This window comes from Tachyglossus aculeatus, chromosome 3 (genome assembly GCF_015852505.1).
Source record: "Tachyglossus aculeatus isolate mTacAcu1 chromosome 3, mTacAcu1.pri, whole genome shotgun sequence".
Taxonomy (NCBI): domain Eukaryota; kingdom Metazoa; phylum Chordata; class Mammalia; order Monotremata; family Tachyglossidae; genus Tachyglossus; species Tachyglossus aculeatus.
In genome coordinates this window covers 60,385,662-60,403,462 of record NC_052068.1, presented here as the reverse complement: position 1 = coordinate 60,403,462, position 17,801 = coordinate 60,385,662, and the positions used below count along the sequence as shown (strand labels likewise).

The 17,801-nt window shown below is 45.4% G+C and overlaps 1 long non-coding RNA gene across 1 annotated transcript in view; it reads right to left on the bottom strand.

Annotated features, from left to right (window-relative positions):
• Positions 1–17,801, bottom strand: part of LOC119925909 — a 38,636-nt gene that overhangs the window by 8,823 nt on the left and 12,012 nt on the right. The window contains exon 2 of the long non-coding RNA XR_005449844.1: positions 15,181–15,349. This is a non-coding gene — a long non-coding RNA (uncharacterized LOC119925909). The remainder of the gene's footprint in view (positions 1–15,180; positions 15,350–17,801) is intronic.

The following is a 17,801-nucleotide window of genomic DNA, read 5'->3' as shown; positions in this document are numbered from 1 at the left end:
AGAGCAGAGAGACATACAGAGAGAAGAGAGACATAGACAAAATCAGAGAGGCAGAGAGATAGAGACAGATTCAGAGAGACTGGCAGCGATGGAGATAAAGAGACACAGAAACAAGACAGAGACAGAGAAGAGAAAGACATAGAGACAGTCAGAGAGACAGACAGAAAGATAGAGGAAGCGACACAAAGAAAGATAGACTGACAGAGAGGAAGACCAAGAGATAGCCACAAAATATAGACCCGAGGGGATGGAGATGAGGGAACAGCAGACACAGTTTTCTTCTTGAAGATTTGTCCAAGATGAGAAAGGCTAATAATAAGCCCCTGTTTCCTCTTTTTTCCTAAAGACCTATGCAAATTTTCCACGGGGCCAATCCTGTTAGTGATTTCAAAACCCTGACTTATTGCAAGATGATGAAAATTGCTCAGAGCTTTGCTCATGGTTTGTGTCCAATATAGTATACTACACACATTCAAGAGGTGCCCAGTCCAACGCTCTGCACCTAGGTGTCCAGGTTAGGGCCCTATTTGGATGCACACACACACACACACACACACACACACACACACACACACACACACTCTGCCCAGTTCAGCGCTCTGCGCACAAGTGTCATTCATTCATTCCTTCATTCATTCAATCCAGGACAGTACTGTTCACATACACACACTGTAGGTGCCCAGGGAAACAGCATGTCATGGCATGGGAGATAGAGCACAGGCCTGGGAGTCTGAGGGTCATGGGTTCTAATTCTGACTCCACCACTTTTAATAATGATAGCATTTATTAAGCACTTACCATGTGCAAAGCACTGTTCAAAGCGCTGGGGAGGTTACAAGGTGATCAGGTTGTCCCACGGGGGGCTCACAGTCTTCATCCCCTTTTTACAGATGAGGGAACTGAGGCACAGAGAAGTGAAGTGGCTTGCCCAAAGTCACCCAGCTGGAAATTGGCAGAGCCGGGATTTGAATCCATGACCTCTGACTCCAAAGCCCGTGCCCTTTCCACTGAGCTACGCTGCTTCTCTGACTTGTCTGCTGTGAGGTCTTGGACAGGTCACTTCACTGTGTCTCAGTTCCCTCATCTGTAAAATGGGGACTGAGACTGTGAGCCCCACGTGGGACAGGGACTGTGCCCAGCCCAATTAACTTGTTTCTACCTTAGCACTTAGTACAGTGCCTGGCATATAGTAAGAGCTTAACAGCTACCATAAAAACAATTCAGACAAGCAGCCATAAGTAATTATGGAGCCACCATGGGAAGGAGATAGCATCAAACTAAACAATGGCATAGCAGCCTCACAGTATGCCATGGCAGCATGACAGGGCACAGTATGGATACAACACAGGGCTGGGAGCCAAATGGTCATGGATTCTAATATCAGCTCTGCCACCTGTCTGCTGTGTGGCCTTGAGCAAGTCACTTCACTTCTCTGTGCCTCAGTTTCCTCATCTGTAAATTAATAATAATGATGGCATTTATTAAGCGCTTACTATGTGCAGAGCACTGTTCTAAGCGCTGGGGAGGTTACGCGGAAATCAGGTTGTCCCACGGGGGGCTCACAGTCTTAATCCCCATTTTACAGATGAGGTAACTGAGGCCCAGAGAAAAAATGGAGATTAAGACTGTGAGCCCCATGAGGGACAGGGACTGCGTCCAACACACTTTGAGTGTATCCACCCCAGCACTTAGTACAGTGCATGGTACATAGCGCTTAATACCACAATCATTAATTTTATTATTATTAAACCCTTGGAGACACGTAATAATAATAACTGTGGCATGTGTTGAATGATTACTGTGTTCATAGGCTGAGGTAGATTTGAAATAATCAGGTAGGACCCAGTCTCTGTCCTTTATAGGGATCACACAGTCTAAGTAGGAGGGAGAACCTCTTTCCCCTCCCCACAGCACCTGCATATATGTACATATGTTTGTAAGTATTTATTACTCTATTTATTATTTTATTTGTACGCATTTATTCTATTTATTTTATTTTGTAAATATGTTTTGCTTTGTTCTCTGTCTCCCCCTTCTAGACCGTGAGCCCACTGTTGGGTAGGGACCATCTCTATATGTTGCCAACTTGTACCTCCCAAGCGTTTAGTACAGTGCCCTGTACACAGTCAGCGTTCAATAAATACAATTGAATGAATGAATGAACGAACAGGCATTGGATCCCCATTTTACAGATGAGGAAACTGAGGCCCTGAGAAATCAAGTGACTTACCCCAAGCAAGGGTATAAGAATAATAATAATGATGGTATTTGTTAAGCGCTTACTATGTGCAAAGCACTGTTCTAAGCACTGGGGGGATACGATGTGATCAGGCTGTCCCACGTGGGGCTCACAGTCTTAATCCCTATTTTACAGATGAGGAACTGCGGCCCAGAGAAGTGAAGTGACTTTCCCAAAGTCACACAGCTGACAATTGGAGGAGCCGGGATTTGAACCCATGCCCTCTGACTCCAAAGCCTGGCCTCTTTCCACTGAGCCAGGCTATACCCAAGTATAGATCCCAGGTCCTCTGACTCCTAAGCCCAGGTTGTTTCCAGGAGGCCCCACTGCTTCCCGCAGGTGAAAGGAAGTGGTGGCTAACGATAATAATGATTGTGGTATTTGTTAAGTGCTTACTATGTGCCAGGCACTATATTAAAAGCAGGGGTGGATACAGTCAAATTGGGTTGGACACAGTCCCTCGTGGGGCCTCACAGTCTCAATCGCCATTTTACAGTTACTTCAGGCCCAGAGAAGTGAACCGACTTGCCCAGGGTCACACAGCAGACAAGTAGCAGAGCCTGGACTAGAACCGATGAGTTTCTGACTCCCTGTGCCATGGTCTATCCACTCAGCCATGCTGCTCTCTAGGACTCTGCCCTGCTGTACTTCAGCTAAATCGGACTATCGATTAATAGAATTTACTGCCTATCAATCAATCAATCAATCGTATTTATCGAGAGCTTACTGTGTGCAGAGCACTGTACCAAGCGCTTGGGAAGTACAAGTTGGCAACATATAGAGACAGTCCCTACCCAACAGTGGGCTCACAGTCTAGAAGGGGGAGACAGAGAACAAAACCAAACATATTAACAAAATAAAATATATAGAATAGATATGTACAAGTAAAATAAATAAATAGATTAATAAATATGTACAAACATATATACATATATACAGGTGCTGTGGGGAAGGGAAGGAGGTAAGACGGGGGGGATGGAGAGGGGGGCGAGGGGGAGAGGAAGGACGGGGCTCAGTCTGGGAAGGCCTCCTGGAGGAGGTGAGCTCTCAGTAGGGCCTTGAAGAGAGGAAGTGCAGAGCAGTATTCTGGATAACTACATTATGCAGAGAACCACATTTTGTATTGCACTCTTCCTAGTGCTAAGTACGGTGCTCTGCACACAGTAAGCACTCTATAAATCCCACTGACATTGCTGGACTGCACTGCCCCCTCACTAGGCCAGCAAGCATTTCTTATATTCTGCCTTGACTACCATTACCAGCCTTCTCCCTGATCGAGCAGCAGTGTGGCTCAATGGAAAAGAGCCCGGGCTTTGGAGTCAGAGGTCATGGGTTCAAATCCCGGCTCCTTCAATTGTCATCATCATCATCAATCGTATTTATTGAGCGCTTACTATGTGCAGAGCACTGTACTAAGCGCTTGGGAAGTACAAATTGGCAATATATAGAGACAGTCCCTACCCAACAGTGGGCTCACAGTCTAAAAGGGGGAGACAGAGAACAAAACCAAAGATACTAACAAAATAAAATAAATAGAATAGATATATACAAATAAAATAAATAAATAAATAAATAAATAGAGTAATAAATATGTACAAACGTATATGCATATATACAGGTGCTGTGGGGAAGGGAAGGAGGTAAGATGGGGGGGATGGAGGGGGGACGAGGGGGAGAGGAAGGAAGGGGCTCAGTCTGGGAAGGCCTCCTGGAGGAGGTGAGCTCTCAGCAGGGCCTTGAAGGGAGGAAGAGAGCTAGCTTGGCAGATGGGCAGAGGGAGGGCAGTCCAGGCCCGGGGGATGACGTGGGCCGGGGGTCTATGGCAGGACAGGAGAGAGCGAGGTACGCTGAGGAGATTAGCGGCGGAGGAGCGGAGGGTGAGGGCTGGGCTGGAGGAGGAGAGAAGGGAGGTGAGGTAGGAGGGGGCAAGGTGATGGACAGCCTGGAAGCCCAGGGTGAGGAGTTTCTGCCTGATGCACAGATTGATTGGTAGCCACTGGAGATTTCTGAGGAGGGGAGTAATATGTCCAGAGCGTTTCTGGACAAAGATAATCCGGGCAGCAGCATGAAGTATGGATTGAAGTGGAGAGAGACACGAGGATGGGAGATCAGAGAGAAGGCTGATGCAGTAGTCCAGACGGGATAGGATGAGAGCTTGAATGAGCAGGGTAGCGGTTGGGTGGAGAGGAAAGGGCGGATCTTGGCAATGTTGTGGAGCTGAGACCGGCAGCTGTGTCAGCTGTGTGACTTTGGGCAAGTCACTTAACTTCTCTGGGCCTCAGTTCCCTCATCTGTAAAAGGGGGATTAAGACTGTGAGCCCCCCAGGGGACAACCTGATCACCTTGTAACCTCCCCAGCGCTTAGAATAGTGCTGTGCACATAGTAAGCACTTAATAAATGCCATTATTATTATTATTATTATTATTATTATTATTATTATTATTATTATCTCCCTGCTTCCTGTCTTTCCCCTCTCCAGTCCATACTTTTGCTGTCCTATTTTTTAGATTATTCTGCACTCATTTCCCCACTCCTCAAAAACATCCGATGATTGCCAATTCATCTCCACATCAAGCAGAAAGTCCTGATTATGTCCCTAAGGCACATAATCAGTTTTTTCCCTCCTATTTATTTACTCTCTTCTCCCACCACACCCCAGCTCTCGCTCTCACGCCAATCTTCTACTCACTGGATTTATTTTCATCTCACCCACTGCTGACATCTTGCTCACTCCCTAACTGGAACTCCCTCCTGCTTCCTATCTGCCAGACCACAGGTCTCCCGATCTTAAAAGCCCTTTTGAAATCCCATCTCCTCTATGGGGCCTTCAATCAATCAATCAGTGGTATTTACTGAGTGCTGATTGCATGCAGAGCACTGTACTAAGAACTTGGGAGCGTCTAATATAACAGAGTTGATAGACACGTTCCATGCCCACAAGGAGTTTATAGTCTAGAGGGGAAGACAGACGTAAATAGAAATGAATAAATTACGGATATATACAGAAATGCTGTGGGACTGGGCGGGGGGAGGTGAACAAAGGATGCAAATAATAATAATAATGATGGCATTTGCTAAGCACTTACTATGTGCAAAACACTGTCCTAATCCAAGGCCTTCCCCAAATCATTTCTAATCTGCCTTCGTTAAAACCTCACACTTGAGGCCTAAACAACTCAGAGTGTCCCATAATTATAATAATAATAATAATAATGGTACTTGTTAAGCACTTACTACGTACCAAGCACTGTTCTAAGCGCAGGGGTAAATATGAGTTAGTCAGGTTGGGTACAGTCCCTGTCCAATATGGGGCTCACACTCTTAATCTCCATTTTACAGATGAGGTAACTGAAGCCCAGAGAAGTGAAGTGACTTGCCCAAGGTCACACAGCAGACAAGTGGAAGAGCCGGGATTAGAATCCAGGTCCTTCTGATTCCCAGGCCCGTGCTCTATCCACTAGGCCATGCTGCCTCCCAGGTGGGTTACTGGGCTGTGGGGAGGAAAGCAGTGTGGCCTAGTGGAAAGAGCATGGACCTGGCAATCAAGAAGACCTTGCCTCTAATAATAATAATAATGATGATGGCATTTATTAAGCACTTACTATGTGCAAAGCACTGTTCTAATCCCAGCTCTGCCATTTCCCTGCTGTGTGACCTGGGGCCAGTCACTTAACTTCTCTGTGCCTCAGTTACCTCATCTGTCATTTGAATTAATCTGTCATCTGTCATGGGAATTAAGACTGCAAACTCCATGTGGGACAGACTGTGTCCAACCTGACTAGCTTGTATCCACCTCAGTCACGATACCATGCCTGGCACATAATAAGCACTCAACAAACACCATAAAAAAAACCAGCCTGGATAACAAAGTGTCTACCTGTAGCAGGCATGACAAGAACTCCTCAGACTTTTGGTTCTGTCCCCTCCACATTCACGGCGAGGCCCTGGGTAAAAGGAGAGGCAGATTTGGATTCAGGACTCAGAGAACTTCCCGGATCAGTGGAGTTCGTTATTCAGACAGAAAAATTATCTGTAGAGAGAATAGTTCGGTTCATAAAAGGCCCACTCTGTAGTCAAACAGGAACACCAGCTCCGCTGTCGGGTCTCTATCGATCTTGCAAGGAAAAGGTAGAGGATGAAAGAGGATTTTTCCGCATCTTTGGCGAGGAAGGAGCCGGAAGCTGGGCCCCGGCTGAGTGATGCTGTTTTTGGGTGCCTTCCTGGTTTAGGGTAGGACAAGCCTTCCAAAGAAAAGCTTCCATTGACAGCTTCCCGTGGCAGAGCCAGCTGATGCTACAGGAAACGCACCCACGGTGGTGCCGAACAGAGGCCGGCTAATGCTGTCACCCAGGGCAACTGTGGGGATGAGAAACAGGGGGTCTAGGGGTCCCCGGGGAGCCCCACTGATGCAGCTCTCACCCACCCTCCTGCCTCTTCTCTTCAAGGAACAGTGGTGTAGCCTAGTGGTTAGAGCGTGGGCGTGGGAGTCAGAAGGACCTGGGTTCTAATTCCGGCTCTACCACTTGTCTGTTGTGTGACCCTGGGAAAGTCACTTCTCTGGGCCTCAGTGTGGCTCGGTGGAAAAAGCACGGGCTTGGGAGTCAGAGGTCATGGGGTTCTAATCCCGGCTCCCCCACCTGTCTGCTGTGTGATCTTGGGCAAGTCACTTAACTTCTCTGAGCCTCAGTTCCCTCATCTGTAAAATGGGGATTAAGACAGCGAGCCCCATGTGGGACAACCTGATCACCTTGTATCACCCCCCAGCACTTAGAACAGTGCTTTGCACATAGTAGACGCTTAACAAATGCCATCATCATTATTATTATTATCTGGAATATAATTATCTGGAATTATGTTGCCAACTTGTACTTCCCAAGCTCTTAGTACAGTGCTCTGCACACAGTAAGCGCACAGTAAATACAATTGATGATGAAATGGGGGTGATGACTGTGTGCCCCATGTGGGACAAAGACTGCGTCCAACCTGACTAGCTTGTATCTGCTCCAGCGCTTAGTACAGTGCCTGGCACATAGAAAGCGCTTAACAAATACCATTAAAAAAAGGACAACCCGCCCCCATGGTTTCTGCTGCCACTCCCTCAGCTCCTCTCCCTCCCTCTCTCCACATCTCTGTCCCTCTGATGGGTCCATCTGCCTAGTGAAGTCTTACTAGACTAATTCTCAAAAATACCTTGAATTTGAAGAGCATTTTCAATTTTCACCTTACTCACCCCATTTGTTCTCGCAACACCCCAGCCGAGATAAAGAGAGGAAAGGTGTTATTACTCTCATTTTACAGTTGAGGAAACTGAGGCCTCAAGAGGTTGAGTGGCTTGCCAAAGATCACTTAAGAAGCCAGTGGCAGAGCTAGGAACAAGACCTAGAAAAGTAGTGCGGCCTAGTGAATAGAGCTTGGGCCTGGGCCTGGGTTTTAATCCTGGCTCTGCCACTCGTCTGCTGTGTGACCTTGGGCAACTCACTTCACTTCTCATGTCTCAGTTATTTGATCTGTAAAATGGGGATGAAGACTGTGAGCTCCACGTGGGACAGGAAATCTGTCCAACCTGATTAGCCTGTATCTACTCCAGTGCTTAGTACATCGCCTGGCACATAGTAAGCGCTTAACAAATACCACTGAAAAAAAAAAAAGACCTGGTCTCCTGACTCCCTGCTCTCTTGAAACTTTCCAAGTAGCAAAACGGTGCATTCAAAAGACACTGATTTAAATTTGTCCCTCTAGACTGCAAGCTTACCGTCTCAGAGAACGTGTCTATGAACTGTGTTGTTCTGTATTCTCTTAAGCGCACAGTACAGTGCTCAATAAATACCATTGATTGATAGACTGTGCGTTGGCAAGGCAGACATTTAACACCAATAAATCAATTGCCGTGGGCCCATCGCTGGCTTTAAAGAAGGCTGCTAACTCTAAAGTTGAGAAATATAGAAGTGCATCAGTGGGAGAAGCATCAGTGATTTAGACTGTAAGCTCGCTGTGGGCGGGGAACGTGTCTGTTATATTGTCCTCACCCGAGAGCTTAGTACAGTGCTCTGCACACAGTAAGTGCTCAATAAATATGATTGAATGAATGAATATACAGCATAATCTAGTGGAAAAAGTGCAGACCTGGGGGTAGGAAGATCGGGGTTCTAAGCCATGTTCCCTCATTGATCCACTGTCACCACGGGCAAGTCACAGCTTCTCTGTGCCTCAGTTTCTCCATTTGTAAACTGGGGATTCGATGCCTGTTCTCTCTCCTGGACCGTGAGCCCCATGTGAGACAGGGACTGTGTCCGACCTGATGATCTGGCAGCTATCCCAGAGCTTGTCACATAGAAAGTTCTTAATAATAGCCACAATTTCCCAGCACTTATGCTTGGCACACAGTATAACACCAATTATTATTCTTTTTACTACTATTATAAGTGTAAGTTAAGAGTGACTACTTCTGAGAAGCCCCAGCAACTGCATGATTACTGGGGGAGAACAGCTGCTGTGTTTGCGTGTATGAAAAAAGCCCTCTAGTCCAACATGGTTCCTGGAATTAGCAGGCCATGGTTTAAATAATCCGTAGCAGCCCAGGAGCTGGGCATCTAGGGCTAGCTGCTCTGACATCCTCATGGAGAACTTTCTAAATCATGACGTCTGAAAATATTCTGTCAAGCCAGTTATCAGTCGTATTTATTGAGCACTTATCATGCATAGAGCATTGAACTAAGCGCTTGGGAGAGTATAGTACAACAGAATTAGCAGAAATGTTCTCTGCCCATAACAAGCTTATGGTTATATTTCCATTAGGCATACTCAGCCTTAACCGTGCCTCTGACGGTATTTATTGAGCGCTTACAGAGAGCACTGAACTAAGCATTTGGGAAAGCACAATACAACAGAGTCAGTGGATATGATCTCTGCCCATGAAGATCTTACAGTCTTACAGGGGGAGACGGACACTAAAATAACAGATTGGGGAAGAGTGCTTCCCCTCTCCTGGCATTTCCACCTTCATTGCCTCCTATTGGACTGTAAGATCCCTCATGGCAAGAGCATGAACTTGGGAGTCGAAAGATGTGGGTTCTAATCCTGGCTCCGCTATTTGCTGCGTGACCTTGGGCAAGTCACTCAACTTCTCTGTGCCTCAGTTACCTCATCTGTAAAATGAGGATTAAGATTGAGTCCCACTTGGGGCAAACTGATTACCTTGTATCTACCCCAGAGCTCTGAACAGTGTTTGGCACATAGTAAGTGCTTAACAAATATCATAATTATTATTATTATTACTATTATCCATGAGGGCAGGCACCATATCTGTTCCTTTTAGTGTATATTCCCAAGGGACTACTATAATGTTCTGCTCACAGTCAGTGCCCACAGCAGGGCTCTGCTCATAGGAGGAGGTCAAATATCTAATAAATAAACTTAGTCTGTGCAAACTAATGAAAGGCAACGAGACATGGTGATATTAAGTTGGCCAACACATAACATTTACTAAAACAAAATCTAGCTTGTGGGTCCCTTGTGCCAGGATTGGGTTGACTGCATTTCGCTGAGTACAGGGCCATTGATTCTAATCCCAGCTCTATAATAATAATAATAATAATGATAATAATGGCATTTATTAAGCGCTTGCTATGTGCAAAGCACTGCTCTAAGCGCTGGAGAGATTACAAGGTGATCAGGTTGTCCCATGGGGGGCTCACAGTCTTAATCCCCATTTTACAGATGAGGTAACAGGCACAGAGAAGTTAAGTGACTTGCCCAAAGTCACACAGCTGACAATTGGCAGAGCTGGGATTTGAACCCATGACCTCTGACTCCAAAGCCCAAGCTCTTCCCACTGAGCTATGCTGCTTCTCTGCCACTTTATAATAATAATAATAATGGCATTTGTTAGGCGCTTACTATGTGCAAAGCACTGTTCTTCTCTGCTGTGTGAGTTTGGGCAAGTCATTTCACTTCTCCAGGCCTCAGTTACCTCATCTGTAAATTGGGGGTTGATACTGTGAGCCCTATGTGGAACAGGGACTGTGTCCAACCTGATTTGCTTGTATCCACCCCAGTGCTTAGTACAGTGCCTGTCACATAGTAAGCGCTTAACAAATGCCCCAATTATTACTATTATTATTAATTATTATTATTATTATTATTACATTTTACAATGCAATTTAGCAAGAACCATTCCATAGCCACCACGAGTGATTTCTTCCAACACCCTTAGCTCTAGAGAGACCCTGATTTTAGAATCTCTCTCTGTTTGTATCTGGCCAGCTCAAGCCATGGGCCCAAAATGTTTACTGACCTGACCACCAAACGTAACATGTTTTTCAATTTTACTGCTAATTAATCACCCACTGAACAGTGTTTATTGCAGCCAAGCTTATCAGTTTCCATAGCAACAATACAGAGCCTGGCATTCTGGTCTCCAAGAACTAAATTCCTTACAGTCATGAAATCATGATTAACTTTAATAGTAAAGTCAACTTCGGTTTTGCCGAAACGAGACATCTCTGTCCTCCAAATAGCCAATCAAATACCAATTAGCGGCACTTGCTAAACTTTATTATGAAACATTTGACATTTCAGTGGGCACTCAGGTAGACAGATTGATTTTGCTCAATCAAACTGCAGAGTTGGCAGGATGTTCTAGGTTGAAAGACTGAGAGGATGGCATTTTCATTAATCTCGTTTTGCTCTAGGTGGGACGGGGGGACGGGGGAGAGGGAGGAGCGGGGAATCAGAAATTACTGGAAGGTGAAAGGGAATCTTCCCAAAGAAAGATGGAGGAATAGGGATATTTGAAGTAGAAGAAAATAAGAGAATTATAAATGTATTCACAAATTTCCATTATGCTTTGATACCTGCATTCATCTTTCTAACATGCCTAGTTTTGTATACATGATAATGAGAAGCAGCATGGCTTGGTGAATAGAGCAGGGGCCGGGGAATCAGAAAGTCACGGGTTCTAATCCCGGCTCTGCCACATGTCTGCTGCGTGACCTTGTGCAAGTCACTGTTTTTCTCTGGGTCTCAGTTACTTCTTCTGGAAAATGGGGATTTAAAGTGTGAGCCCTGAGCCCACTGTTGGGTAAGGACCGTCTCTATATGTTGCCAACTTGTACTTCCCAAGTGCTTAGTACAGTGCTCTGCACACAGTAAGTGCTCAATAAATACGATTGAATGAATGAATGAATGAATGACAGGGACTGTGTCCTGACTACCTTGTATCTACTCCCGTGTTTACAACAGTTCTTGGCACACAGTAAGTGCTTATCAAGTACCATTATTATTATTATTAATGCCACAATAATAATAATAATAATAACGATGGCATTTATTAAGTGCTTACTATGTGCAAAGCACTGTTCTAAGTGCTGGGGAGGTTACAAGGTGATCAGATTGTCCTACAGGGGGCTCACAGTCTTAATCCCCATTTTACAGATGAGGGAACTGAGGCCCAGAGAAGTGAAGTGACTTGCCCAAAGTCACACAGCTGGCAATTGGCAGAGCTGGGATTTGAACCCATGACTTCTGACTCCAAAGCCCGGGCTCTTTTCCACTGAGCCACACTGCTTCTCTAATAACAATACATATTTACATAGGCATCAACCTTGCAACTGAAAGTCTTTTAAGTGAGAATTGTTTGCTGAATTTATCGATGCAGGAATTTTACCGAGGCAAGACCGAGTATGATTCTGTCAAACTCAAAAGGAATGTTCCTGACTCATTTATCCTGGAGCTAAAGTGGTTTAGAGGGATTTGGGAGTTTATCAGGGAAGGGTCTGTTTGGACACTTCGTAAAATTTCATATTTCCCAAGAATTAAGGAGCAGTGTAGGGGCCCAAATCCCATTGACAAAAGGGAACCTGGCAATCTGCTTCTTTGCCTTATCCACTTTTCCTCTGGAAAAATCTGTTTATCAGGAAACTGGAGATTCCTTCCTTGGACTCCGGATGATAGTCTCTCTTCAAGTTGCTAGATAGTTGTGTAACACATTGACTCATATTCAATTTCCAGTTAAAAGGTGGCAACCAAGGTTACCACAATTTAGAGGAGCAGCGTGGCTCAGTGAAAAGCACACGGGCTTGGGAGTCAGAGGTCATGGGTTCAAATCCTGGCTCTGCCACTTGTCGGCTGTGTGACCATGGGCAAGCCACTTAACTTCTCTGTGCCTCAGTTACCTCATCTGTAAAATGGGGATTAAGACTGTGAGCCCCAAGTGGAACAACCTGATCACCTTGCAGCCCCCCAGCGCTTAGAACAGTGCTTTTCACATAGTAAGCGCTTAACAAATACCATCATTATTATTATGTACTAGAAGGAGCGTGACCAAGTGGAAAGAGCACAGGCTTGGGAGTCAGAAGGGCTTGGGTTCTAATCCTGGCTCCACCACAGCTGTATGACCTTAGGCAAGTCACTTCACTTCTCTGAGCTTCAGTTACCTCATCTGTAAAATGGGGGTTAAGACTGTGAGCCCCATGTGGGATAGGGAATGTGTCCAACCTGATCATCTTTTATCTATCCCAATGCTTAGTATAGCACCAGGTACAAATCAAGCGCTTAATGAACATCATAAAAAGTGTGTGTGTGTGTGTGTGTGTGTATGTGTGTGTGTGTGTGCACACATGCTCTATATGGCTGGGGGAATAATAATGATGGTATTTATTAAGCGCTTACTATGTGCAAAGCACTGTTCTAAGCACTGGAGGGATACAAGGGGAATAATAATAATAATAATGGTATTTATTAAGCACTTACTATGTGCAAAGCACTGTTCCAAGCAGTGGGGGGATTCAAGGTTGTCCCACGTGGGGCTCACAGTCTTAATCCCCATTTCACAGATGAGGTAACTGGGGCCCAGAGAAGTTAAGTGACTTGCCCAAAGTCACCCAGCTGACAATTGGCGGAGCCAGAATTTGAACCCATGACCTCTGACTCCCAAGCCCGTGCTCTTTCCACTGAGCCACGCTGCTTCTCTAGAAGAGGGAAGAGGGGCGAAACTTGTTTTGAGACCCTGCATATAACAGGCTAGATAGGAGGCTCCATGATAAAGTACTTGGCCAAAATTTTTCCAGATCCATGGCCTGCTGAAGAGATGTTAGCACCAAAATGGCCTTTGGGAATGGGGGACAGAAGTGAGACACAGTGTGGCCTAGTGGAAAGAGCACGTGCCTGGAAGTCAGAGGATCTGTGTTCTAATCCCAGCTTAACCAATTAATCAATCACATTTATTGAGAGCTTACCATGCACATCATCATCATCATCATCATCAATTGTATTTATTGAGCACTTACTATGTGCAGAGCACTGTACTACGCACTTGGGGAGTTGGTAGGCACCTTCCCTACCCACTACGAGTCTATAGTCTAGAGGGGCAGGCAGACTTTAAAATAAATAATAATAATAAATGAATTATGGATACATACATAAGTGCTGTGGGGTCTTCCACTTGCCTGTTTTGTGACCTTGGACATGTTCCTTCACTGCTCTGTGCCTCGTTTTCCCCCATCTCTAAAATGGGGATTCAGTATCTGTCCACCCTCCTTTGTAGACTGTCAACCCTTGTGGGACAGGGACTGTAGCCAACCTGATTATCTTGTAGAGAAGCAGCATGGCTCAGTGGAAAGAGCACGGGCTTTGGAGTCAAAGGTCATGGGTTCAAATCCCAGCTCTGCCGATTGTCAGCTGTGTGACTTTGGGCAAGTCACTTAACTTCTCTGGACCTCAGTTACCTCATCTGTAAAAGGGGGTTGAAGACTGTGAGCCCCCTGTGGGACAACCTTTAATCGCCCCAGTGCTCGGAACAGTGCTTTGCACATAGTAAGCACTTAACAAATACCATCATTAGTATTATTATTTTTATTATATCTACCCCAGCTGTAATTACAATCTTAACCCAGAGTAAACATTTTACAAATAAATGGTTTGACATGGCTTTTTCTTCCTCTCCTAAGTTTCCCATGTGTCCCACTCTCATTCACTACCATGTGAGACAACCCAGGCACACAAGTTCCCAAGTGCTTGGGAAGTACAAATCGGCAACATATGGAGACAGTCCCTACCCAACAACTGGCTCACAGTCTAGAAGTGGGAGACAGACAACAAAACAAAACATGTAGGCGGATGTCAAAATCATCAGAACAAATAGAATTAAAGCTAAATGCACACGATTAACAAAATAAATGGAATAATAAGCATGTACAAGTAAAATAGAGTGATAAATCTGTACAAACATATATACAGGTGCTGTGGGGAGGGGAAGAAGGGAGGATGGGGGAATGGGGAGGAGGAGAGGAAAAAGGGAGCTCAGTCTGGGAAGGCCTCGATGTATTGCACAGAGTTGTAGCCAGCATCTGAAACTCCTACGTCCTACTCCCCCTCCTACCTCCCCTCCCTTCTCTCCTTCTCCAGCCCAGCCCACACCCTCCGCTCCTCTGTTGCTAATCTCCTCACCGTACCTCGTTCTCGCCTGTCCCACCACCGACCCCCGGCCCACGTCCTCCCCCGGTCCTGGAATGCCCTCCCTCTGCCCATCCGCCAAGCTAGCTCTCTTCCTCCCTTCAAGGCCCTACTGAGAGCTCACCTCCTCCAGGAGGCCTTCCCAGACTGAGCCCCTTCCTTCCTCTCCCCCTCGTCCCCCTCTCCATCCCCCCCATCTTACCTCCTTCCCTTCCCCACAGCACCTGTATATATGTATATATGTTTGTACATATTTATTACTCTATTTATTTATTTACTTGTACATATCTATTCTATTTATTTTATTTTGTTAGTATGTTTGGTTTTGTTCTCTGTCTCCCCCTTTTAGACTGTGAGCTCACTGTTGGGTAGGGACTGTCTCTATATGTTGCCAACTTGTACTTCCCAAGTGCTTAGTACAGTGCTCTGCACACAGTAAGCGCTCAATAAATACGATTGATTGATTGATTGATTGATTGAAACTACACACCCTCACCGGAGAGCCGGGGCTGGTCAATTCTTGGCCACTGAGGCTCATTTTCAGCCACCATCTTCCTTCATCTTCCAGTCCAGGGGGAGGCTCCGATCCTCATCCCGCCCTTCTATTCTTTTGGAGCCTTCCTCTTTCCCACATGGGTCAGGATTCACACCAGATCCACCTGTCCCAACCGAGAACAAGAATTCAGGGTAACCACTTGGGTTTGACTAGAAAGAACAGGAGTTTGGGCTGGGGCTACCACCCTAATTCATTACCTAAATGAATAATTAGCTTGCACCAAGCAGAAAGATCCTCAATCAAACTTTCCAAAGTATATTAAAGGGCTTAAAAACCCAAGGAAGCCCAGCCTCAGACAGTGCAACTTAGCGGTGGATTGCTGGGGCACTAGCACAGCTCCCAGATTCATTTAATTGTATTTATTGAGTGCTTATTGTGTGCAGAGCACTGTACTGAGCACTTGGGAAAAGACAATGCAACAATAAACAGTGACATTCCCTGCCCACAGTGAGCTCACAGATCATCCTGGGAGGCGGCAACTGGGAGAAGCAGAAGCAGCATGGCCTACTGGGTAGAGCGTCCCTGGGAGTCAGAAGGTCATGGGTTCTAATTCTGACTCTGCCACTTGCCTGCTGTGTGACCTTGGGCAAGTCACTGCATGGCTTAGGGTTAAGAGTACTGGCTTGGGAGTCATAGGTCGTGGGTTTTACTCCCGGCTTCGCCACTTGTCAGCTGTGTGACCTCGGGCAAGTCACTTCATTTCTCTGGGCCTCAGTTACCTCATCTGTAAAATGGGGATTAAGTCTGTGAGCCCCAAGTAGAACTCACTGATTACCCTGTCCTTAGAACAGTGTTTGGCACATAGCGCTTAACAAATACCATAATTATTATTATTAATATTATTAACAAATGTCAATATATTTTTCCCACAGAATATTTCATTAATTTGCATAGTTTTTGGCGCACGGTCCTGGGAGTCAGAAGGTCATGGGTTCTAATTCTGACTCTGCCACTTGTCTTCTGTGTGGCCTTAGGCAAATCACTTGACTTCTTTGGACTTCAGTTCCCTCATCTGTAAAATGGGGATTAGGACTGTGAGCCCCATGTGGGACAGGGACTGTGTCCAGCCTGATTTGCTTGTATCCACCCCAATGCTTAGTACAGTGCCTGGCACATAGTAAGTGCTTAACAAATGCCACAATTATTATTATTATTATTATTAGTTGGAGTCAGACAAGAATGAGACTGGGGGGCAACAGTGTAAGCATGTCCCTTCCTCCCAACGTGGTCCTTCCAACTGACTGAGATGCCTGTGAATCTCAATCAGCAATTTTGTTTCTTACTGATTAGATGATCAATCACCCTGTTATCCTTGGTCTGGGGGATACAAAACTGTGCTGGACATCCAGGTTAAGAGGGAAGAATTTAGGGGACTGTCCTACAGGAATCAGGATTTCTGGTCTCTTTGTTGAGACTGATTTTTACTGCCTCAAGGCAATCCTCCAGACTGATGCCACAGTTTGTGAGCCAAACCTCTTTCCCTGTTCCTCTCTTTCTTTTCCAACCTCTTCCCTTCAATTCTTACTGCCTTTAACCCCATTCTTCTCCCCATCCACATCACCAAATTCCCCCATACGTCCTTTTTCGGGGAGGAACGGTGGAAGATGCTGGGAAGGTCAGCAGGTCAAAGTCTGAGATCCCACGAGATAATAATAATGATAATTGTTGGTATTTGTTATGCACTTACTATGTGCCAGGCACTGTATTAAACATTTGGGTAGACAATAGGGTTGGACACAGTCCATGTCCCACATAGGACTTACAATTTTCACGTCCACTTTCCAGGTGAGGTAACTGAGGCACAGAGAAGTAAAGGGACTTTCCATGGTCAAACAGCAGACAAGTGACAGAGTTGGGATTTAGAACCCAGGTCCTTCAGATTCACAGGCCCGACCTCTATCCACTAAGTCACACTGTTTTTCTATGCCAGCAATAAACCGAGACTAAAAGATAATCAATCAATCAATCAATCGTTTTTATTGAGCGCTTACTATGTGCAGAGCACTGTACTAAGCGCTTGGGAAGTACAAATTGGCAACATATAGAGACAGTCCCTACCCAACAGTGGGCTCACAGTCTAAAAGGGGGAGACAGAGAACAAAACCAAACATACTAACAAAATAAAATAAATAGGATAGATATGTACAAGTAAAATAAATAAATAAATAAATAAATAAATAAATAAATAAATAAATAAATAAATAGAGTAATAAATATGTACAAATATATATACATATATACAGGTAAGAGCTCAGACTCTCTGGCCTGGAGGGTCTAGCTTCGCAAATTGGAAAATGAGAAGCTTCTGCTCTTGAGGAATTTTTCAGGGCAATGGGCAGAAGTATGAAAAAGCAGCATAGTCTCTCAAAATAGGATTTCTGAGCAACCCGGTCCCCCCGTGGCTCAACGCTAAGATTGCTGTGTTTAAAGAGGAGATCAAACAGCTGTGGTCTTTGAGCTGGACACACTAAATGTAGCTTGGAGTTGCGAGGCCTGGAGCTGGGGAAGGAGGAAAGGCACAATAAAAAGCAAGAGGGGCCAGCTGAAATCCCTAA